The sequence below is a fragment of the Adelges cooleyi genome, unplaced genomic scaffold, assembly GCF_023614345.1.
Source record: "Adelges cooleyi isolate 19-005CV unplaced genomic scaffold, UGA_ACOO_1.1 ACOO_flye_CR_arks_rails_tigmint_CR_PRNA_651, whole genome shotgun sequence".
Classification (NCBI taxonomy): Eukaryota; Metazoa; Arthropoda; class Insecta; order Hemiptera; family Adelgidae; genus Adelges; species Adelges cooleyi.
The window spans coordinates 15,269,461-15,276,577 of record NW_026096352.1 but is presented as its reverse complement, the minus strand read 5'-3'; positions in this window follow the sequence as shown (position 1 = coordinate 15,276,577).

Sequence of the window (7,117 nt, the reverse complement as noted above, 5' to 3'; positions counted from 1 at the left end):
CAAATCAAGTTGGCCACACTGTTTAATTTAAATTTTCGCGAGGAATTGGGCACAATAAAGTAAATAAATAATGCTATAATCGAATAATGGTTACATGGTTTATAATGTTATTGAATGGTAATTGAAACTGATTTTTTTTGCTCTCCTGTAAAGTTGAAAAAAATGAGATATTAGGTGTTGCATCTTAAGCGACGAAATAGAAGAAGATTGTATGAAAGCGCTGAATTATTATTTATAATTATTTGTGTTTTGCTATTTGAGGTAAAATTTCGCTGGTCCTATAGAAACCATAGACAAATTATAATATATGGACTGCGCGCTCTGTGGACTAATAATAATTAATCAAAACTGCTTTGGAATAATAACAACAAAAACAACTTGACAACCATTGTCCTGAAGTTTGCTTGGTGGAAAAAAATGTTTGTTTCCATTTTATTGACTACCAATTATTAGGGGTTAATGACAAACAGGATGTAATCATAGGGAACGCGCAGTCTATCTAGTTAATATGTCTATGATGGTGTATTAATATATTATTATTTATAGCGTATACGTAGTATGTGTGTGTGTATATAATAACGGTTAATAAGATAATATATTGTTAATAACTTGATGTAATTGTGTATTTGTACCATAATTGGGTGTAGCACGCGAATGCGCTGGCTTAAAAGTTGTGCATGACATTGAGTTCGGCCAACGAGTACAATTGCTTCATGTGCTGTTGGTACACGAGTGTGACGGCCGAATCGCGGTTCCATTCGTTGGCTATGTCCAACTGTGCTCCGACGATAGTCATCAACGTCTGGGCCAGTTTTTGCCAACTCTGTTGCTCGTCGTCGATGTACAACGACAGGTTGTTGTTGTTCCTGTCCTTCGGATGGATCGTTGCTCTGGCTTTGCACCAAGCCGACAATATCGAGGCCAACACGACGGCGGGCTGCTTCATAAACGACATGCACGGGAAGCTGACGGACGCCGCCATCAGGCTGGTCGTGATCAGCGCGGACACGTTCAGTATGTCCATTATCAACGCAGGAGTGGCTCGCTGACGGATCTTGCAGCCCGTCACATACATGCCCGAATCCATGTAGAACATGTGGCCCTTGGGCAGATTGTTGCACGTCAAAAAGTTGATCCACTTTTCGTAGACGCCGTCGTGTTGCACGTCGTAGAAAACGGTGCGCCTCCTGTCAACGCGTATGCGTAAGATCAACCATTGATGCACGTCGTTGTTGGGGAAATCGGCGCAAACCGAACACGCTTCCGCGCAAACCGTGTGCACAAACGTTAATCCCACGTCCACTTCGGTATCGTCCGAGCGGACGCGCAGAATTTTCGTTTTTATCACGTTGACGGCGTTCGTGACGTTCTTCTGCGCCTGCAGCGGATATTCCAAGAACATGTCGCCTTCTCCGTCGTACAAACGTCTCAAATAGGCACGTCTAGGCATTTCAGGCTGAAAATTAAACGGTGAACCGTATAACCGGTAAGCGATCATCATTTTCAACTGGTACATCGATATGGGCATCGATTCGGGCCGATCGTAAAAGTTCTCGTAGTGTATGTAGTCAAGACGTTCTCGGAGATGGTTCATTTTCATCTAGAAACCATTAAAAACAAAAAAAAAACATAATTTAAATTTAACACGTCGGAACGACGCGATTTAAATTAAGAGGACGGTCACAAAACCACATTTTCATTGGCAGATCTGCAAATAATTCAGACTAACATGCATATAAATGAAAAACACCATATAACATTAAATAGATCTCGTCTCACTTGTCTGACTAGTCGACAAAATCAAAGACGAACCAAATTATCAATTCCGTTAGTTTATTTATAATGGTGTTTATTACTGTAACGTACCGTCTCTTCAATATACGTTGCTCCTCTAAATTATAATACTCTAAAAATTCCTTTTTCAATTCTGCGCAAGTCAACTTAGGATTTTTTTCATTCTATCCTTTTAAACAATTTATTTGCTTGTTCTCTTAAATACAGTGGAAATATAACTTATCTTTGACTGCCACTCCAGCCATTTGCAACCGATATTCTATCATATGTCTCCAGATATTCATTAGTATCTTCGGTGAATCGACTCGAAAATTTTTGTAGAGTGATACTCATAATAAATTTTGAATTAAATAGAAAATAATGCAGTTTAAGTTAAATCAAATATTCTTTAAAATTCCAGATTTATAATTAAGGTGTTAAGGTATTAAAGTCGGCAAATTATAACTACAAGGTCGTCGTTACTAAAACAATGGGATGTCGCGCGGATCTATGTGTCATCGCTCCCTCTACCTATTAAGCTAATTAGTGTGTGTGTGGTTTGGAGTAAACAAGAACGATTAGATAATATAACTATTACAGCACTATTTCCGTTACCGACTTATTCTGGTTTTGGAACCGAAGCCGGTATTCAAGGAACTGGAAAACCGGTATTCGCAAAAGTACAAAATTCGTTAACTAATAATTTGAAACCGGAACCTAAGCCAGAAACGAAAAATTATAGAATCAATAACATGTATGGTCAATACCACTTAGGTACCAACCTTAATACCAGTGAGGTTTCGGTTCCTGTAATGAGTTTATTGGGTGTTTAAATGTTACTCTGCCTAGATGCGGTACCCGACATTTTGGATATGACGTACATACGTAGGTTATTACTTATTAGGATTTGAGATTTATCTGTGATGCGCGATGAACAGAACAAGCACCGGTTCGAATAACTTTTCAAAGCTCTTAGTTGACCGTTTAACAGTTCTCAGTGAATAAATGAAGGAATTGAAATGTCGATAGTTTTCGAAGTAGCGGTAGAAGTGGATAGATGCGGTACATAAAGATATGGCGTTGGTTTGTGGAGTGAAGAAATTAATGCCGACGGAGTTGGTGAAGAGAGAGGATTATTGACTGACCTCTTTTGTATGGGATATGACGGAGAAGAAGAAGTTGAGAATGCCGTATTACGCAGAAAGCATGAGCACCGAAAACGGTGAGCCACCAAAACGAGATGTAACGCGTATGTAACGCGATTCAGGGCGGATGTAACGCTACTTGGAACGGATAAAACGTTCTATAAGAGTAATAAATTATAAAAGATACGGTCCGATCAGTCAAGTTGGGCCTGCCTGATATAGACAATTGATTGAGAGAGAATGTCGATGAAAAACAATTTATAATGGGCTGCGTAGTATAGGCTGCGCCTGCATGTGTAGCGATACTGACAGTTATCCTTATGTCTTGTCGTTAAAGGGCAAATATCTATTGGCATCTGCATATGTCTGTGCAGATTGTACATACTTGTAAACAAATATCGTGTGGATATTTTGTGTTTAAAAAAAATTGAACAATAGATACGCGTGGTTGTTGAGCATCAAACAAATGCACTAGTCACTAAGCAAAAAACTAATTAGCGGTATCGAATATGTTGGCAATGTCGACAACGACAAAAATAATAAAACAAATTATTAAGATCCGCGGTTTCGATTGTGTGCACTTGCGCAAAAATTAGGTCTGGTGGTTGTATGGACACGTTTAACGATGAAAGTATGTTGTTTTAATAAAACAAGTATTGTATAAATGATGTTCAACAATGATGAGCAATGTGCAATAAACGTGCATTAATAAGCTGTATCGTTTATAATAGGTGTTAATAATTTACCTCAGTCGGAGTTGCCATGGCTCTTCTGTTGTTGCTTTCTTCTTCTGGTCGACGTAGAATACTGATTGGCAGCGAGCGCCGGCTGAAATAGTTGAACATTCGTAATAATTTTAGTACCGATAATGTTGTCAACAATGTAATGTATAAATTGGGGAAAAACAAATGCAGTGCGGTCGGTAAATGTACGATAATAACAATTACTATTAGAATACTAGATAAGGCAATGAGTCGTATCGCAATAAAAAAAAAAAAATATGCCTTAGAGGAACTACAGAAAACGATAGATGTAATAGAACAAAATATATATACGTTATGGCCGTTTACAGTCCCATTGGTATGGAAGGTGGCTTCATCGCTGAAAATTAACTTGTTCCGGAAGTTTTCGTCATTCTCTAAAGTGTTGAAAACCAAGTTAGAGAACTCTGATCTATGTCACTAAAATGTTCGATCGAGTAATGTGAGGTTTGCGATGGGTACGCCAGTTAACGGAACACACCATACTGGGTTGTAGTGTGCCGATGACAGTTTAGGGCTATTTTAATATTTAAGAATTAACTTGAACACCAAGTCAAGCTCTGACAAACGATTTCCGACTCTCCTAGAGCTGATATCCAGAACAGTAATACAAACTCCCCAAGATCTGCCATCTAGAACAGTTCAACTAACTCACCGGGATCCTGCTATCCAAGACATTTGTATAGTCATTAGGAGGGGGGAGTTCCCGCTATAAGCGACCTTTGTGCTTTTTCGGAGGCGTCTAGGCTTGGTTAACTTTTATTATTGTCGTGGCTCCTAAAATCTATGTAGTGGAAACTGTTAACTAGATTATAGAGCACAGACTACACAGTAGAGTAGGTACATAAAATCTGATAGAGCCTTCGAAATGGTTAATGTGGTGCATTCCGGCAAAATCGGTGATTCGCTGTTCCGCGTGCCGATTGGCCCGTTAAATCGCTTAATTAACGGGCCATTCGGCACGCGGAACGCGATTATTCGAAGAACCGTCGCGAACGACGATTATGTTAACGATTCATCGAACATGCGACGACGCGACCATTCATGCATAATATTATTGAATCGACAGCGTGTTCACTGTTAATGCGTACACATTTAATGGGACCATAGATGTTGATTTATTGACATGGTATGTCTTATGGCTGGGGGTTATTCTGAAAATTTCGACATGTCACAGTGTCACATTGCTGACGTCATGGAGGAGGATTATGGAGGGATATGGAGGGTCATTCTGAAAATTAAGTTAAGAGTATCCACACTTCATGCAGATACATCAAGTTACAGGCTATATGAGGATATGTAAGGATATAAGGATATATAAGGATATATAAGGATATAAGGATATATGAGGATATGTAAGGATATAAGGATATATAAGAATACATAAGGATATATAAGGATATAAGTATATATTAGGATATAACGATACATATAAGGATAGACAAATGAGTTTGTTAGGTAGGCACTTGCTTAATAGCGAACCACGGAAATTTATTTATGAAAAATGTTAAATATTGATAAATGTTGCCAGTAAATGGATTAAGGTCAGATATTACAAGACTACTAAAAAAACGTTTGGCCATATTATATAATTAAGAATACACTATCATCATATATCGCAAGGAGATGTGTGCTACGCGGGGTAACCTGTTGGTCTGCACTGTATTCAACCGTTTTTATGCTGAACAAATATAGGAAATTATAATGTAATAACTATTATTGTTATAAATATTTATACTGTTTGTTTTGTATTCGTATCATTGTACAAATACATTTGTGTTTGCTTAAAAGCCGTCTACTCGTCCAGTCATTGTTAATGAGAAAAAAATCAACCATCTATTAAGCGGTTAATTATGATCTAATGTAGCGAACAATTATTTTATTTAACTATATTTAAAAAATAACTATAAAATTAAAAACTAATTAACGAGACGATATGCCGGAAAGTATGTTAAACAATATCATACTATAATAATTTAATAACGCGTCCGCAGTAGTAATTATTATAATTGTTCATTTCGAGACGATACGTTTAAATAATTGAAAATGCATTTCATTATACGAGGTCAATTTATTTATTTAATAATATTTATCACGAACTAATAAACAGTATATATATATATTGTATAGTATTATGTGGGTAATTACTTTAATACTTTACTATAACGGGGTACCGTGGGAATTTAATAACAAATTATACTCGTTACCATATATATTCCAGTGTTGACATTTAATTATTTCGCGCAACATTAACACACATAGTGTATATTTACACACATATTATACATTCTAATACACATAATTACTGATTAACTGGTGATATCTTACTGGTTTAATTTACGACATTATACTTAGTAGAAATATCTAGGGTTTGACACGTTAAACATATAATATGCTCATCATATTATGATAAATGACTACCATCGTGCAAGCCTAAAAATCTAAATATAACAAAGAATTGAAAAAATAATTACTACGGGTGAGCGTCGCGTCAGTGTAATAACACCCAAATACTAGTGAGATATTGTTCAGGAAGAAGGTGTATTGATAACATATTTAATAACAAGTTGCCGAGAAGTTAATTAACGCGTACTACATCCACAAAACTTTTATCAGGGCTGAGATGAAGGAATTCGGAGGGTCGAGTGTTTGTCGACGCTACAGACGTTTTGGCACGAGCTGGTGTTTTAACGCCTACTGTGTTGTTAACGAAGTACTCGCGGCATATTATTATACGGATTGACATAATAGTGTTGTTAATTGAAGGGGTAAGTGGATAAAGGTGTTAACTGACCTTTTTTTCTACAAAAGTTTTTAGTTTGAATTACACAATTTAGCAAAATATTATGACAATTAAACGTGTGTTAAGCTTAAAAATGAAAAAAAGTTCCAAGCATTTCAATATAACACATTGACTAAAATGTTGCCTCCTGAACAGTTGTTGAAATTTTCATCTAACACCTTTATCCACTCACCCCTTCAATTATTATTAATTAAAATATTATTGTTGAATAGAAAATATTATACTTACCTATGTGGCAGCAAGTTTGGCAGTCGTCGACGGAGCGATTGCTGTTGGCAGGTTGTACTCGCAGCGGGTATTGTTCGGAGCGAAATGTTCTCAACCACCGGCCTACAGGGACGCGCGCGAATCTCGCAATGACCGAGAGAATACGTCCGCGGCAATGATCACTTTCACTACACGCAACAGCAGCAACGCAATAAACGACGGTGGTCGGGAGGCGGAGTGGAGGCGGCGCTACGGTGAACGACTTGTGTGTGTATGCCTATGTATATTATACGACATTGATTTTTTACCCTAAAAACAAACAATTCTGTCCAGGCACCGAACAGCCGCTGCGCACTGGACCAGCTCCGCCATCGGTCGGTGACTGGCTACAACGGGCTGGAAGAGATGCGGTGGCGGCGGCGGCGGCG